This window comes from Capra hircus, chromosome 13 (genome assembly GCF_001704415.2).
Source record: "Capra hircus breed San Clemente chromosome 13, ASM170441v1, whole genome shotgun sequence".
In the NCBI taxonomy this organism is placed as follows: Eukaryota; Metazoa; Chordata; class Mammalia; order Artiodactyla; family Bovidae; genus Capra; species Capra hircus.
This window is the reverse complement of record NC_030820.1, coordinates 30473119-30492013: the sequence shown is the minus strand read 5'-3', so window position 1 is coordinate 30492013 and position 18895 is coordinate 30473119. Positions and strand designations below refer to the sequence as shown.

The 18895-nt window shown below is 39.4% G+C and overlaps 1 protein-coding gene across 1 annotated transcript in view; it reads left to right on the top strand.

The window, feature by feature from the left end:
• RSU1 (Ras suppressor protein 1) overlaps positions 1-18895 on the top strand; it is a 200648-nt gene that overhangs the window by 120574 nt on the left and 61179 nt on the right. The window lies entirely within an intron of this gene.

Here is an 18895-nt window from a genome sequence, read left to right as displayed (position 1 = left end):
CTCCAGTGTTCTTGCCTGGAGAATCCCAGGGACGGGGGAGCCTGGCAGGCTGTATAGTCCACGGGGTCTCAAAAGAGGTCTCAAAAGAGTCAGACGTGACTGAACACATGTACACACGCAGAGAGAGAAAGCATTGCTGCTCTGTTTACATTATGCCAAAATCTCTGCTTCCGAAAATAAACGTAGCTGCCTCCTTTACAAGAGAGCCACAGGTTGCACGGGGACTGTCACCATAATCCAGATAGTGAAGCCCAAGTTTTCTTGTGTTCCAGATCCCTCCCTCCTACCCTTCCTCATCTTTCCCCCAATCCTCAGGCAACCACTGACCTACTTTCTAACTGTACCTTGGTTTGCATTTTGTAGAGGGTTTTTTTATGTATTGGGTTGGCCAAAAAGTTCATTCAGGTTTTTCTGTAAGATGGTGTGGAAAAACTAGAATGAACTTTTTGGCCAACTCAGTATATACGTGTATGTGGCACAAGGGCTTTCCTTGTGACTCAGCTGGTAAAGAATCCGCCTGCAATGCAGGAGACCTGGGTTCAATCCCTGGGTTGGAAAGATCCCCTGGAGAAGGGAAAGGCTACCCACTCCAGTGTTCTGGCCTGGGGAATCCTATGGACTGTATAGTCCATGGGGTCATGAAGAGTCGGACACTACTGAGCCACTTTCACATGTGTACTCTTTTTTTTTTTTTTTTAAGTTCCTTACATTCAACATAATTAATCTTGAGAATCGTTGTATGTTTCAGTCATTCGTTTCTTTTATTTCTGAATAGTAATCCATTGAGTGGATATGACCTATCAAGTTGACTGTTGATGGATATTTGGGTTGTTTCCAGTTTGGGGCTATTGAAAATAAAGCTTCCATCACCTTTTGTGTACAAGTTTTTGATGGAACAAGTTCTGTCCCTGTAATTCCTTGGAGTAGAATGGGTGGTCCTTATGGCAGGTATCAGTTCGGTTCAGTTGCTCAGTCATGTCTGACTCTTTGCAACCCCATGGACTGCAGAACGCCAGGCTTTACCAACTCCTGGAGCTTGCTCAAACTCATGTCCATCGAGTCAGTAATGCCATCCAACCATCTCATCCTCCGTGGTCCCCTTCTCCTCCTGCCTTCAATCCTTCCCAGCATCAGGGTGTTTTCCAATGAGTCAGTTCTTCACATCAGGTGACCAAGGTATTGGAGCTTCAGCATCTGTTCTTCCAGTGAGTATTCAGGACTGATTTCCTTAGGATTGACTGGTTTGATCTCCTTGAAGTTCAAGGGACTCTCAAGAGTCTTCTCCAACACCACAGTTCAAGAGCATCAATTCTTCGGCACTCAGCTTTCTTTATGGTACAGCTCTCATATCCATGCATGACAACTGGAAAAACCACAGCTTTGACTATGGACCTTTGTCGGTAAAGTAACACCTCTGTGTTTTAATATGCTGTCAGGCTTTCCTTCTGGCTCAGCTGGTAAAGAATCCACCTGCAATGTGGGAGACCTGGGTTTGATCCCTGGGTTGGGCAGATCCCTTGGAGAAGGGAAAGTGTACTCCAGTATTCTGGCCTGGAGAATGCTGTGGACTGTATAGTCTATGGAGTCAGAAAGAGTTGGACACGACTAAGTGACTTTCACTTTTCACTAGGTTTAATATGGCAGATACAGATTTAGTTCTTACAGTACCTGCCAAACCATTTTCAAAGTGATGGTGTCTTAGCCCTTCCACATCCTTCTCCACACTTGATATGATCTTTTTTTTCAATTTTGTTTTTTCTAGTGGGTGCTCATTATGGTTTTGAATTGCATTTATCTGATGAATAATGGTGTTGCGCTTTTGTGATTTGTTTACTTCATGAAATTTTTATTCCAATCTATTTTTTGAAATGGAATAGTTTTTCCTATTGTTTTGAGATTCTTTGTTCTAGATATAAATCCTTTATCAGGTATATGTTTAGCAAAGCCTTTTTTTCCATTTCTGTGTTTACCTTTTCATTCTCCTAGCAGTGTCTTTAGAAAAATAAAACTTTTACATTTTGTTGATTTCAGTTTATTAGCTTGTTCTTTTCTGGATTGTACTTTTGGTGTCATGTCTAAGTGTTCTTTGCCTAATGCAAGTTAGCATAATTTTCTCCTTTGTTTTAGTTCACAGGCTTTATAATTTTAGATTTTGCATTTAGATCTACAATGCATTTTGAGTTAATCCTTGTATATGGTGTGAGGTATGGATCAAAGTTCATATATTTGCATGTGGATATCAATTGTTCTTGTTGGTTACTACGAGTGAAATGACACAGAACATACAAGACATACGAGACGCACACAAGAGACATACACTCTGGCCAGAGGGACAAGAACTGCGCAAGCAAGCAGGCTCGCGGTTTATTTTTATATAGCCCCCCTGGGCAGAATTCCAGACTGTATGACCAAACTTGTTCAGTACAGTGCATATGCATAAATGTTATCGTATAGCAAAAGGGAGCGAAATTCCGGCCTACTGCAGTCTGTCCAGAGCCCTTATCACAAGAAGGGAATGTTCCCTTATTTGCAAGGGACCATTAATCTCAAGGCTGTGTCCGTCTCCTTGGCAGAACATGTTTGCAAGCAGCACGTCTCCACTTTCCCCATTGTGGTCGCATTAACCCTTCAGTTCTAGTTCAGTGTTGATTGTGTTAACTCTTTTATATCTTCACTGATTTTTCTAATTGTTTTAGCAGTTATTGAGACAGGAGTGTTGAAATCTTGGACTGTAATTACAGATTTATTTCTTTTCAATTCTGTCAGTTTTCACTTCATATATTTGGAAGCTCTGTAATTAGATTTGTAAATGTTTTGAATTATGTCCTCTTAATGAATTGATTGTTTTTTCTTTATGCAGTGAACGTCTCTAATCTTAGTTAGATCCTTTGGCCAGAAATCAGTGAAGCCACCTTATCTTCATTTTGATTCATGTTAGAATGGTAAATAATTCTCCATTCTTTTCCTTTTAACCTATTTATCGCTATATTTGAAGTGAATTTTTTACAGACAGCATATAGTTCTTTTTCATCTCATCTGACAATCTTTGTCTTTTAATTCAGATGATTTGATCAGTTAGACCTATATGATTTGTTCCACAGGTGAGTTTGAATCTATCCCCCTTTTTTCCTCTGTTTCATCTTGCTTCCACCCTTCTTTTGTGTCTTTTGGACTGTTGTATTTTTTAAGACACTATTTTATCTCCTTTGTTGGCTTTTTAACTATAATCTTTCATTCTTTAATCTTAGTATATGCTTTCTCCACATTCTTCTCATCTTGAACAGTAAGCTCTCTTCTATAGAGAGATGAATAAAGATAAAGCATTTTATACGGTTAGCTGTGTAGTTTGTATTTTTAGTGCTTTTCATTCCTGTGTGTAAATCCATATTTCTGTTTAGTATAATTTTTTTTCTACCTTAAAGACTTCCTTTAACTTTTCTTATCTCTTAGGTCTGCCATGTATAAATTCTTTCAGATTTTATATATCTGCAATGCTCTTTAATTCACCTTCATTTTTGAAAGATTACTTTCACTGGGTATAGAATCTTAGTTATGTCTTTGAGGACATTAAAAGGGTTTTCCTGTTATCTTCTCCCTTGCGTTGTTTCTGACAAGAAATCTGCTGTATCTTTACCTTTGTTCCTTTGTTTGTAACCTTTTCCCTAGCTTGGCTGTTTTTAAGATTTTCTCTTTATGGCTGATTTTGAGCAGTTGAATTTTAATGCATCTTTTAGCTTCATTCCCTTGTGTTTTTTATAATTATATAAATTATATTAATTATGTTGATATTTGGGGACTAGGATTTTTATCCAAAGAGAAAGGAAATACAAAATTAAAGAAGTTAATTAAATCTTAAAGTCCTAAATTTGATTTAAAAGTATAGTTAGATCCCATGATGGATTTTTTTTTCTTTTACTTTAAAAAGGTTTTTTTTTTTTTTTCTTTTTCTGTCCATTGAATAAGCCTAGAAAAAAATGACCAACATAGTAGCAAAGAACACCCTCAAGTTCCTGGATCTTTTTCTTAAATACCATTTGTCACTAAAAGAATTCTGGGAGCCTTAGAACAATGGCTAATTCCAGGCCTCTCTTAAGAGCCTGAAATATCTTTTCTATTCAGAAAGCAAGGAAGCTATCAAAGACTGTGTCAGAAGAACTCGGGATGCAACATAGGGACTCCCACTGGCCGAAAATAGGATGGCTTGAATATCAATAAGAATAACAACCACAGCATCTCCAACATGCTTTTTAAAAATCTCATTCAAACAAGCCAGGTATTAAAGACTTTTTGAGCTTATCAGGAAATTTATATACTGGGTATTTGATTATATTAAAGAATCATTAATTTTTATGTGATAATAGTTTGTGGTTGTATATTTTAATGTTTATAAATGAACCAGTGTAACTTCTGGGATTTTGCTTCAAAAGAATCTAAGGAGAGACAGAAGTGAAAATGAATGAAACAAGACATGCTTCTAGCAGAGTATTTTTGAAGTTGATGGTGGGTCCCTAATGACTTTGATTATTCTCTTGACTTTGGTGTATGGGTAGTGTTTTCCCAAAGGAAGTTAAAACAATTTTTAATATGATAGAAGAATTATTAATGCCAGTATCATAGAATTGTGAGGATGGTATAGTTTTTATCACACTACTTGACCTTAAAAAAGAAAGAAAAATGGTTCAGATTCCATTCATTCCACCTCAGGTTTCCCCCCTACTATAGTTTCTTTCTATAGTGAAAGACTATAAAAAGATTCTTTCACTTCAGTCTTAGCTGGAGCCAGTGGTTCCTGTAGAGCTATCCATGGTGCTGACCAATGGCATGCTGAATGAAAGGGAGGACACAAGGCAAGAGGGCATGAAAGATGAATTTGGTCTTACAAAAATACTGAATTTGAGACTTCTAGATACCTCTATGTGGAGAGATACTTAATAGGGAAGAGGTTTTATGGGCTAGCATTCAAAAGGCTGATTTAGAGGGAAGAGTTCTTTTTGAGTGAGTCTGTTCTGGGCCTCTGCCCTGCCCAGTCACCAACCTATCAACTCGTCTTTGAAGCATAGTCTAAGACTTGGCAGCAACAGATTATTCTAATTGGTGGACTTTTTGCTTTGAAGAGGTAGGATCAGCTTATCAATTTATGTCCATATGTGGCCATTGCTGGCTGATTTAAGGAATTTGTCAAAGGTGGACTGCCTATATTCTGTATCTTGTTTTGGAATAAAGAGGAGTCCTTGGCATGTACAGTTGTGTAGCACACATGGGGATCATTGAAAGAACTCTGTTTCCCCTGCTTTTAGGTGCCAGGCCAAATCTGCTAGTCCCTATGCTCTCCTCTGTAATTTAAAATACGTCAAAATTTTCATCCTTACTTAAACAATGAGAAAGAAACATTCACTTGGTCAGCTTTAGAAAACAGTTTATTGACTTGACTCATATTACATAAGCCTGAATAGGAACTTCTTTATCTGGGCCCTAGTTTTATAACTTAGTATTTTGACTTAGAAGCCATTTGTGATCAAGCTCTACTTTCTAAGGACCTCTCTCAATCAGTCTGTGTGTTAAAACAAACAGTACTATTAAATACCAGCACTTTTGCCTTGTCAGACTCCTGGTGGACAAGCAAGAATGAGGAGGAGGAGGTGAGGTGATGGCTGCTTTTATGAATACAGTGTCACCATTAGAGGGAGGCTTGTTTCTGATCTCAGAAATAGAAATCAGCTTTCCATAGGATGAGTAAAACAGTGCCAACCACTGAAAGATTCAGCACCTTTTGGAAATTCCAAAATGTAAGTTGATGAAAAACAGATAAAAAGCAATGTAGTAATTTGAAAAGGAAGGAAGAGAGGAAGGAAGGTTAAATTTCAAGAAGACAGTACAAGAGAACTTACATGGTCTTTTTAGGGTGAGGTAAAGCTGGGTTTGAATCACAGCTCTGACATCTGGGAGCTGTATTATCCTGAGTACATTATTTAAATGCTCTGAACTTGTTTGACTTGGGTAAAGAATTAAGGGCTACAGGGTTATGGGTTTGACTCTTGAGTCACCTGGTCTAATATTTAGTTATTGAAAATAACCTCTGATTGCACTGACATTGCATATTCTGAAGTTTGTACTAATGTTCAGCTTAAGCAGCTGAAATTTGCAAATACTTCAAACAGACTAGATTGACATAATGACACTTGAACTCCTGTAGAAAGCAGTACAAACCAGTGTGGATGAAGAGTCCACTACCATGCACTGAATTAACAGCTCTTATGGACGTAAATATGTCTGATGTTATATCAGTCGTTTGGTAAATTTCAACACATTTCCCACCATATTTGTACATGGCACACCCTTCGATAGGACATAGCTACCTGGAATCATGTCCATGAATGATGTTCCTGAAGCAGAAAATTGACGTGACAGTTGGAAAAATGTCCAGCCTTCAAAGAAAGAAAAAATGAGGTCACTGCAAGTGTAATTACTTTTATTTAGAAGTATAGGAAAGTTAATAATAAGAGAGATCAGAGCAAGGGGATCAGAAAGGAGATAAAATGGAGATGTTCTTAAAACTTACATTTGAGGACCAGTTGGCATTTAGAACCAAGGAAAGGAGTCAAATGGGTTCAATTAAAGGGTCTTTGCTGGTGATCCAGTGGCTGAGACTCTGAGCTCCCAATGCAGGGTGCATGAGTTCTATCTCTGGTCAGGGAGCTAGATGCCACAAGCTGCAACTAAGGTTTTCCATGCTGCAAAAAAAAAGAAAAGAAAAAAGTGTTCAATGAAAGTCTGTTTCAGAGGATTTATTGTGAACCCAGTGGGATAATCTAATGCCCCTCCTTATTTTTCAGAGGGAGAAATTGAATCCCAGAGTGATTAAAAGATCTAAGATAACCTAACTAGCTAATACGGTCTATTGCTCATCCAGTCTTTTCATGTGTTTTTGCCTCTGTCTTAATAATTGCTCCTACCACACACCTGTCGTCATCTATTGCCTGATTAATCCCTGCTGTTCTGATTTGACCATCAAGGTCAAATCATTGTAATAGCAGAAGACAACCACAACTGTTTGTTGAACACTTCACTATTGTAACAACTGTATGATATAGGTGCTGTTTATCTAGATTTTTATGGAAGAAGAAACTACTCCAAAGATAATTACTTTTTTAATATTTATTTATTTGACTGCGCTTTGTCTTAGTTATGGCACATGGGATCTTCTATCTTCATTGCAGCATATGGGATCTAGTTTTCCAACCAGGGATCGAACCTAGGTCCCCTGCATTGGGAGCACCAAATCCTAGCCTCTAGACCACCAGGGAAGTCTCTCCAAGGGGGATTCAATAACTTGCCCAGGGTTATGATTGATAATGGGGTAGAACCAGAATTCAGACTTAGGCAGTCTCACTGCAAAGTTTGAGCTCCATCCAGTTCACCACATTATTCTACCAGCTACTTGGTATCAGGATACTTCATACCTCTCTCAGCACTTACTGCTCCTGTAAGGTTACATTTATTTGTGTGATGATGTAATGCATTTTTCCTATAAGATTGTAACCTACAGGAAGGCTCAGATAAGCACCTTTTGATTTACCCATTTGCTTAGAACCTAAGCACCTCACAACTAGCTGGCCTTACATATATTTTTTAGTATGTGAGATAGAGTTAACAATAATTCACTTTATAGTATTAGTCGAATTGTACCATGCTGTAGGACAGTTGGGTATGGTGTTATATTATAACTGCATTGTTAAGAGATCTAAGTGAGAAAATACACATTAAGTGCTGACTAGTTCACATTACTTGGTAAGTACTCTGTAACTGTTGGGTTGTAATCTAAACAGCCTTAGAGCCACCTTAAAACCACCAGACAGGATCTGAAATTGAGTGTTTAGTACTCTTCTCTTCACTTTTATTCTTATCTTCTTTTTGTATTTATAATGAATGTAATTAGAAAATTCAGTCTTGGAAAATATGTTGCATTCCAGACCTGATTTCTTACCTAGCTAGGCCACGAGGGTGTTAAGTTTCATTCTTGGTAAGTGTTGGTTTCATCCTGGAGACCGAGACAGATCTAGAGACTTTAGAATCCAGTCCTAGTTAACACGTAACTTCTGAACCAGCCTCTTGAGCATGGACCACTAGTTAGGGCTACAGCAGGTAGTTGTCATGTCCCTGTTCAGTTACAGAAGCTGAGCAGTCGCGTCGTTAGCTTTTCTTGGGTTCTCTAGATCCATTTATTTCTACATGTGTTCTGTGTCTTCCTACCTCAATTTGCCAAGCTGCAGATAGGATTTATTGGGCTACTCTGGTGACTCAGAGGTAAGGAATCTCCCTGCTAATGCGGGACACACAGGTTTGATCCCTGCGTCAGGAAGATCTGGAGAAGGAAATTGCAAACCACTCCAGTATTCTTGCCTAGGGAATCCTAAGAATAGAGGAGCCTGGTGGGCTATAGTCCAGAGGGTCACAAAGGGTCAGACGTGACTGAACAACCAAGCACATACTCACTGATAGAATTTATCATTTCCGATCATGTCCTTGAGGTCAGTTCAGCAGTGTTATCTCTGGAGTGTAGAGATGTATGTGACAAGTGATCGGCAGTGTATTCTATTAATACTATGCAGAACCTAGCTGTAGAATAAAAACTGAGCTGTAAAATTAATTTATTAAAAAAAGTCACAGATAAAACAGTGAAGAGATCAAAATTAATCCTAAAAAAAGCACAAAATGAAAGGCAGGTACCATAGAATCAAAAATCGTGGTATTCATGAAAGTGAACATTAATTATTAAATTCCAAGGACAGACACATTATATTCCAAAAATATATTTCAGGTTCACAATTGACTAGCTTTTTTATGTGGCCGAATACCAGCTTTGCATATTTATTAAAATTATTCATAACTGCGGAGCTGCCTAGATGAACTGTTGAGTTCTTGTTTCTTGATCCAATATATTATCTTGTCCATTTTATCATGACATGGTAATAGGAATTTGTCTAAATTTTAGGGTGATCCATGGAATATCTTCAGTATCAGCATCTCCTAAATACATATTTCATCATTTCCATTTTGCCTGATGTAATCTTTCAGATAGGTTAGAAGAAATCATCTATCTCTATAGAAAATTTGCAGGATGTTTTTTTTTTCCCCTTTGGGGAATAAATTTTAGACAAAAATCTTTATTCAGTAGGGAAAGTTACTATAATATCATTAATATTTAGGTATCAAAATATTCCAGCTACCTAAAAATTTGGACACAGTGTGAATTCTTTGGAATAATAGAACAGTCCAAGTTCACTGTTGTCATTTGGAGTTTATGGAGAACTGTGTTTGTTTAGGTGTTGCTGGGTCTGTTTAGGTATGTAGCATCTTGCTGTGGCCATGATAACAGTGTAGTCAGTATGCTGAGTTCTAGAGTTCAGTTCATACCCTCAGTCTACTACTTATTATCGTGTTTAAGTTTTTGAGCATCAGTGATCTCGTGTAAAACTGAACAATGAAGATGCCTATAGGGTTGTTAGAGAAGAGTCTATGAAATAATGCACCTAGGGTGCTTACAACTAGATCAGGCACATAATAAGCACTTAATAAATATCAGGTGCTATAAGTCTTAATAGTCCATCGTAGAATGCCATAGAAAGTGTGGGCTAGAGTTTTAGTGAGAATGTGTGGCAAAGAGATTTTAATCTCCAGTAGTGTGTCTCTGGGCTTCCCTTGTGGCTCAGCTGGTAAAGAATCTCTGCAATGCTGGAGACCTGGGTTTGATCCCTGGGTTTGGAAGATCCTCTGAAGAAGGGAAAGGCTACCCACTCCAATATTCTGACCTGGAGAATTCCATAGACTGTATAGTCCATGGGATCACAAAGAGTCAGACATGACTGAGCGACTTTCACAACATGTGTCTGAACTGACAAAAACTTAGATAATAAGAAAGAAGCATAGATGCAGCATTTTTTTTTAGGTTTCTTGATGTGGACCATTTGTAAAGTCTTTCTTGAATTTGCTACTGCATTGCTTTAGTTTTATGTTTTGGATTTTTGGCCATGAGGCATGTGGGATCTTAACTCCCCAGCTGGCCTCGAACACACACCCTGTGCCCTGGAAGACCAAATCCCAACCACTGGACTGCCAGGGAAGTCCCTAGATGTTACTTTTTAAACTTGGCTGTTACTGGTCATATCAAGGGATCTCCAACCTAGGGATCAAACCCAGGTCTCCTGCATTGCAGGCAGATTCTTTACTGTCTAAGCCCTAATGATCATGTACTATAGTTCAAAGAAACAGCAGATAATCTAGATTAATGTGCTCTCTTTAAGGGTGGGTGGAAAATGCCCCCCCCCAAATGGTAAAGGATGCTCCAGAGAGACATCTGGTTTAATCAAAAGGAAATAGTCACTGAATCTCTCCTAGATGTGGTCATTTATAGGACCCAAGAAGTGTGTGATACCTAGTATATAACACTTCCTGCGCCTCTTGGTTTGGTATCCTCCTGATTATTAATCCTCTAAGAGTATCTTTTCTCTTTTGAAAAATGAATTACTTATTTATTTTTGGCTGTGCTGGGTCTTCGTTGCTGCTCGGGCTTTTCTCTAGTCGCAGTGAGGGGAAGCTACTCTATAGCTGCAGAGCGCAGACTTTTCATTGCAGTGGCGTCTTTTATTGCAGAGCATGGCTCGTGGGCATGCAGGTTTCAGTAGCTGTGGCTCGTGGGCCGAGAGCACAGGCTCAGTAGTTGTGGTGCATGGGCTTAGTTGTTCCGCAGCATGTGGGATCTTCCCGGATCAGGGATCAGACCTGTTTCTCCTGCATTGGCAGGTGGATTCTTCACCACAGAGCCAACAGGGTAGTGCCTGTAAGTATCCTTTTGTATCCCCAAGAGTCATGCAGAAAATGGCTGACTGTCCCAGAGCAGCTCCAGTCTCAGTGAATGTGAGCAGCTGTCTGTGCCAGCCTCCATGGGGTGGTCACTGTGACCATGCTGGGGATACAGAAAAGAGATTGCCCACTGAGTTGTCTAGAATTGCCCCTGAAATCTCATAAGCTTCTAATATTAAAAGAAGTCTTTCTTACAAAACAGAGTCATGAGTGAAAGGGGATGCATTAGATGCTTCTGAGCCATAGATTTTAGTGAGTTCCATAAAATTCTCAATAAAGGAAAGGTCAGTGTTTGCACCATAAACAGTGTTCTCCTAAGTGGATTTAAACCCAGGCCCTCTTGTGATTCCCAGAGTGTATTGTAATTGGGCTACTCTCCTTGGATGGTGCCCCGTTATCCATCACCTCCCCAAAAAGAACCCCCCGCCACCACCACCTGAGCATTCTTTTCTGTAGAGGTACTATCTGAGTTCTGGGGCCAGCCTTTCACCAAAAAAGAGAATGGAAAGAAGTGATTTCACACGCTCTCCAGCATTTATCGTTTGTAGATTTTTTGATGATGGCCATTCTGACTGGTATGAGGGGATATCTCAATGTAGTTTTGATTTGCATTTTTCTAACAATTAGTAAAGCATCCTTTCCTGTGCCTCTTGGGCCTCTGTCTTCTTTGGAGAAATGTCTGTTTATGTCTTCCGCCTATTTTTTGATTGGATTATTTGTTTTTTATATTGAGATGCATGAGCTGTTGAAAAAAGAGGAAAAAAGGAAGTGACTTCACCTCTGTCACATAGCCTAGGCTTAGGAGTTTTCTCTTCCGGCTTGGCTGAAGTTTTGTATTTGAGGTTAAAGTGAAGAGATTGTCATAACACTAGTCTAGGGCATGTGCCAGGGGGAGTCGTTCTGTGTTTCTGTGGAGACCACATGTGAGACTAAGAAAGACCAATGGGTGGTGACCTTGACCCACTCACGATGCAGGGACTTGCCCTGCTTGGTGAGTGGCAATTTTGGGGACCTTTCTGGTTGTCACCGCCCACTCAGCTAGCCTGCTGCACCTGGGGAAGCTGGTGGTCCCAGCCTTGTTCCGCAGAGCAGCAGTGAGCCTTGATTGAAGAGTATTTTTATCCCATTATCAAAAGCATCCAGAGGAAATGTTCAAAGAGTATGGGTGCAGCTCTTGCCATTAAAGAACCAAGATACCCAAATAAGCCAGTCATGGCCTTAAAGAGTAATCCGTCTTTATTTTCCATCCCTTTAATTTCCAGGATAAGGACTCCTCTGTCTCAGAGTATGAAAAAGGGCAGAACCAACTAGCAAGTCTTACAGAAATGATTCTTCTTCTGGTGTCTGTGAACATGGAACATGCCTTATATAGAGCAGGATGACTTTGTTGAAGCGTGTTGATTTTTGTTTGTTTGTTTTTATAGAAGTATAGTTGATTTATAATGTTGGGCCAGTCTCTCTGTTGTTTAGTGAAGTGACTCAGTTTTATATGTATACACATTCTTTTTTTAACGTTCTTTTCCATTGTGATTTATCCCAGGAGATTTGATATGATTCCCTGTGCCATACAGTAGGACCTTGTTATTTGTCCATCCTATATGTAATAGTTTGCTTCTACCAACCCCAAACTCCCAGTCCATCCCTCTCCTTTCCTTTACCTGCTTGGCAACTACAAAGTCTGATCTCTGTGTCCATGAGTCTTAGAACAAGATGGCTTTGAGTGGACCATCCTAAATAAGCTTTTCAGCCTGAGATTGAATGTGTCTGCCAGACTGGCCAGGCACATACAAAATCTGCCTGAAGATTTAAAGGTATGTAGGCCATGTGGACCCACTCGTGTTCTTGCCTGGAGAATCCCAGGGACGGGGGAGCCTGGTGGGCTGCTGTCTATGGGGTCGCACAGAGTCGGACACGACTGACGCGGCGCAGCAGCAGCAGGCCATGTGACTTGAGAGCAGCAACCTGAGGAGCATGAGTGGACTCTCCTCTCCATCATGACTTCTGGCTCCTTTATACCCAGCGTTTATGCTGAACAAGTCCGCTTTCATTCTTCGAAACTTAGAGGTTTTTGTTCAGGATTGCTAAGGGACGACCCGAAAATTATCATCACCACCGCAGCTGAAGTCATAGTCACAGGTTATAGTCAAACTTCACCTTTAACTTCACAGAAGAGTCATCTGTTGCCTGATTTCTTTGATAATTTTGTCTTTTATTTTTCAGTGGCAGGAAAAAATTGTTTTCATTTTTTTTTAAATTAAAATAAATCTGTATTAGTGTATGAACTATAAGAGAATGTCTAACTGATTGAAGTCTGGGAGCTCTCCTGGTCTAAAGACACACAGAATTTCAACAGTGTTTTCATTTCTGAATTTGTCTTTCCTGTAGTCTGAGATTATTTTTGAAATATGTTTCAAGTCATCAAATATATACTTCTAAAGCTTTGATCAAAATTTGCCAAAATTAGGACACGTAAGAGTCTATCAAGAGTTAACACAGGCTAGAATGAATACACAAAGGATGGAGTGATTTTCTTAGGAAAGTGAGCAGAGAGAAATCTTCTTGGGATCAGTAAGAAGCTACATTATATATTTAACAAAAATAAAAGGAGAGAGACTTCCCTGGCAGTCCAGTGGTTAAGACTGCATACTCCCACTGTAGGAAGTGTGGGTTCGATCCTTAGGCAACTTGGGTCCCACATGCTTTGTGGCATGGCCAATAAAATAAAACTTTAAAAAAGAGATGCAAATGTGCTCATATTGAAAATAAAAAAATAAAAGGAAACTTCTCTTAGAAGTATGTAGAAGTAGTTTTTAAAAGCATTTGTTTATCTGTGCTGGGTCTTAGTTGCAGCGTGTGGGGTCTTTAGTTGTAGCATGGAAACTCTCAGTTGCCTCCTGTGGGATCTAGTTCCCTGACCAGGGATTGAGACTGGACCCCTGCATTGCGAGCACTGAGTCTTAGCCACTGGACCACCAAGGGAAGTACCTGTAGTAGTAATTGTATGATGCCTTGTAAATAAACATTGGTTCGCAAGGATTTCTAGTCTTTTCTTTTATCAGATATGCATTCAAAGAACTCTCCCATGTTTCACAAAGAGAAATGCTACCTGTAGACCCCATGGGAACGTGACATGCAGTGGCCAGCGAAATGCTTTTTCTTACACTTGTGAAAATGAGAATGTCAATCTGAGAAATATGTTGAATGATACCAGCTGTATCGGTATTGCAGACTGCTTTTGGTCTAAATTTTATAATATATAGCAAAGCTGTTATTTCAAAAATCTCTCCTGCTCACTTGTAGGGTCAACTAATTTTAACCATCTCTAAAAGACATTTACAAAAAAGGAAAAGATACCCATTTGCCAGGGGGTGTAATATGGGGAGAAAAAAATATAGAAATGGTAATTTATGGGAGGAACCAGGTTTCCTGAAAGCCTTCTCACCAGGAAAGACTAGATGCAACATAAATCAGAGAAATGTATTTCTTAGATGTACTATTGAACTTGTAAGAGAATCAGGGAGATTCTCCAAGGGACAAAAAGTCTGGATTTTCCAATTACAAAAAGTAGTTTGAAACCAGAGGGGTGTGGAAAGGAGACCAGGACTGCCCCCGTGGCAGTGCCTGGGTAAGGAATTCAACAGCTTAGGGACCATGGAGGGAAAAGAAGTGATTGGACCTGGGGTCTGAGTAAAGCTGGAGGGCCAAGTGTGAAACACTCTCTCAAAGCTAGGCTATGCCTTTACTGAAAGTCAGAGCCGAAAAACAAATTAGCTCACCAGGAAAGGGAACAAGTAAGGAAATCTCTCCGTTTCTGCTGTTACTCTAAGTGGAGGATAACCAGTGATCATTGAGATCATCCTCTCCCCTAAGAATTTGCTACTGTAAGCTTATTTGGGTGGAGTCTCTAGTTTTAGTTTTTTAAGCTTATTTTTGGATGAATTTGAGGTACAGATTTATAGTTTTTACAGGGTCATGGAAACCTTAACCTAGAAAAGCAATGTATTTCCAAACTGGAGGATCCCTACAGCCCTTGGTAGAAGTAAGCATGAACTGTCTCTAGCGGAAAGAACTAGCAATCCATCGCCCTCAGAATTTCTACAGATGTAGCTTGTATACCATAAAACATAACCAACACTCAACAAAGCAATCCAGACATTACCCAACAGGAAATAACAGAACACAAGAGTCATCTGAGATAGTAAACAAACAGGTTTAGATTTCCCTGTGTCTCATGACACCGGGGAGCTCAAAACTGCATCTGAAACAAATGCGTGTGAAGTATATAGAGGAAAAAACATTGAGCCAGAAATAAGAGACCATCAGAAATGATCAGCAGGATTTGGAAAGGAACCAAGTAGAATTACAGGAAAGAAAAATACATAATCATTGCAGTTAAAAACTCAGGAGATAGGTGAAAGGAGGATTATACACATCTGATGCGATAATTAACGGACAGGAAGATGATGAAGAAATTACCTGACGTGAAACATAGCGTAAGTGAAAAACTAGTGATGAGAGTCAGGAAGTAGGAGTGATTCCGAGAATGTAAAGCTGTCATATATGTCAATCTGGATCCAGAATATTAAAACAGTGAAACTGGGGGATGTCGAGAACCTGCTCCCCAAGTCCCATGGGGGTGATGCCTCACTGGACCCTGGGTGTATCACATGCAAAGGCACTTGAGCTTAGGCACTCTGCTCTTTTAAAATGGACTAGAAGCACACCAGCGGCTTGCCCAGGAGAGACAACATCTATAGTCTCCCAGGCCAATAAACAAATCTGCCTTCTGCTCTAGGGGACAACTTTATGTTCTAAGGTTGTTCACTGTGCTGATACCTGGAAAGTTATCCCAGAACCAAAGCTGCCAGTGCCTCTGCCCACAAAACGTGTGGAAGCAGTCACATCCTATGGGGAGTTATTTCCCAACAGTAGAGGGGCACTTTGTTTAAGGTATAAAGACAGGATTTTCCCAGAATGTTGCAGAATTGGAATCATCTACTAGAGAGAAAGCACTGATTTCCAAGCAACGTAAAAAAATACATATTTAGATACCTTGGGGGATCTATAGAATCTCATTTCATTCAAAGACCCAGGCAGACTAGTTGGGTTTAACTTTTCTTCCATTGTATCAAACACAAGGGGGAAAAAAATTAACAAAAACGTTACTGTGTGTTTTTCTTCAGTCAGTTCAGTCCAGTGGCTCAGTCTTTGCGACCCTATGGATTGCATCACGCCAGGCTTCCCTCTTCTTATTAAGCACCAAATTATCTTAGATGATCAGGTCACACCTTGTCATAGAGCACTGCATGAGGAAGAAATTCAGAACCTGATGACCGTGATACAAGAGCTGTCTGTAGGGGTAACTTCAGGAGCAGTTGAAGAAAATTGTGGGAATGAGAAAATACAGAGAATTTTCTGAACTCTACTTTGAGGCAAGCAAACATAGGCGTCTAAGAAGAATAAAAATCTAACCTAGGATTGTTCTTTCTGTTGCATATGATAAAGATTTATGGTGATATTTTAAGATGGCGTGCAAACCCCACAAAGCCAAAAGTCTAACCTAGAATAATTATGTGGATGATTTGGACTAGTTTTTTCAGTATCTGTTGAGGTGTACATCCATACTGTTATTCTTCAGCAGCCTGTTTATTATAAGTTTTTAATGTTTGAATTAAACCAGTTAAGTCAGTTCCTCGATTTGCAAAATAAGCTGAAGGATGTGTTAGGAGTTAACGTTTGCAGAAGTTTCCCAGCTCAGATTTGAATCTGTGTCCAGCTTTGTGGCAGATCTGAATCAATATTTCTGCCTGGAAGTCACATAACCTCGACAAGAGATTAATGTGGTTACTGCTGGGTTCTCTGTTCCTCGTCAGCTAAGTATGTGCACTTGTCACTCATATTTTGTTTTCAGCTTGTTACACTGACAGAAAAATCTCTGCAGAATAAAGAACCAGTTTTCCGAGCCTACGAAGCTCTCTTGTATTTGCATATTTTCAGGATTTAAAGCAAAAGGTGTTTTTCCTTGAAATGTTATTTGTGTGTGTTTTTTTCTGTTTCTATGATATGGGGAAACATTATTGACAGCTCTTAAGATGTCTGTCTCTCATTATGTTTCTGCTGATTGCTCATTTTGTTGATTCAGTAGCACAAGAAATAAGGAAAATTTTCCTTATATTCACCAACATATATGCAAAAATTTTTATCTAAAACCCAGAGTGAAATTTCTGCCTTTGGTTAAAGCTGCTTTTCTTTTTTTTGTATTTTACATAAACTATTGATGAAGTCCGTAGTAAGGCAGTTTTGTAGGTGAAATAACTCATTCCAGTTTTAAACTCTGATAATTCAAGTATGGTTGAGTGTATCTTTTGTATACTTGGTTGCTCATGGATTCGTGATGGAAAGGAATTCTAAAGTTACTATGAAATCACTTGTTTAAATCCATTGATTTCATAACGACCCCAGCTTACAACCCCCTGATTAAAACCTTAAAGAAAATGACATTGTTGAGCTAGTGTTCATTTTGTTGTACTTGAACTAATAATCCTCTTAACAAATAAACAAGGAAACAAAAACTTAACTTCATTTATAATAGCAATGATTAGAAATAGGAAGTATATGATCAGATCAGATCAGTCGCTCAGTCGTGTCCGACTCTGCGACCCCATGAATTGCAGCATGCCAAGCCTCCCTGTTCATCACCATCTCCTGGAGTTCACTCAAACTCACGTCCATCGAGTCGGTGATGCCATCCAGCCATCTCATCCTGTGTCGTCCCCTTTTTCTCCTGCCCCCAATCCCTCCCAGCATCAGAGTCTTTTCCAATGAGTCAACTCTTCGCATGAGGTGGCCAAAGTACTGGAGTTTCAGCTTTAACATGAATCCTTCCAAAGAACATACAGGGCTGATCTCCTTCAGAATGGACAGGTTGGATCTCCTTGCATCCAAGGGACTCTCAAGAGTCTTCTCCAACACCACAGTTCAAAAGCATCAGTTCTTCGGTGCTCAGCTTTCTTCACAGTCTAACTCTTGCATCCATACATGACCACTGGAAAAACTATAGCCTTGACTAGACGGACCTTTGTTGGCAAAGTAATGTTTCTGCTTTTCAATATGCTATCTAGGTTGGTCATAACTTTTCTTCCAAGGAGTAAGCGTCTTTTTCATGGCTGCAGTCACCATCTGCAATGATTTTGGAGCCCCCAAAAATAAAGTCTGACACTGTTTCCCCATCTATTTCCCATGAAATGATGGGACCGGATGCCATGATCTTCGTTTTCTGAATGTTGAGCTTTAATCCAACTTTTTCACTCTCCTCTTTCACTCTCCTCAAGAGGCTTTTTAGTTCCTCTTCACTTTCTGCCATAAGGGTGGTGTCATCTGCATATCTGAGGTTATTGATATTTCTCCTGGCAATCTTGATTCTAGCTTGTGCTTCTTCCAGCCAAGCATTTCTCATGATGTACTACACATAGAAGTTAAATAAGCAAAGTAACAATATACATCCTTGACGTACTCCTTTCCTATTTGGAACCAGTCTGTTGTTCCATGTCCAGTTTTAACTGTTGCTTCCTGACCTGCATACAGGTTTCTCAGGAGGCAGGTCAGGTGGTCTGATATTCCCTTCTCTTTCAGAATTTTCCACAGTTTATTGTGATCCACGCAATCATGGAGCCATACAGTCGAATGCTAGGGAACCATTGAAAGTTGTGTTGTAGAAGATTAATGACTTTGGAGAATTTTTGGAATATGTTACACATTTAAAAAGCAAACTATATACCTGTGGTCCACAAAGCTTTAAAAGATACACCTCAAGTATGAATATAATTTTCTCACGTTTGGATTGTCTGTGGTTTTTGAGCCCATACCCTACACTTTTCTGTACTATTTTGGTGGTTGTAGATTCTCTCTGGTTTTGCATTTATTGCCCTTTATCTGCTCTTCTATTTCTCATTGTGGAAGAAGATACTAATTTTGATTGAGATAAAATTTGAAGGATTGTCACAATTGAATTGAAACAGGTGGTTCACAGCTGTAT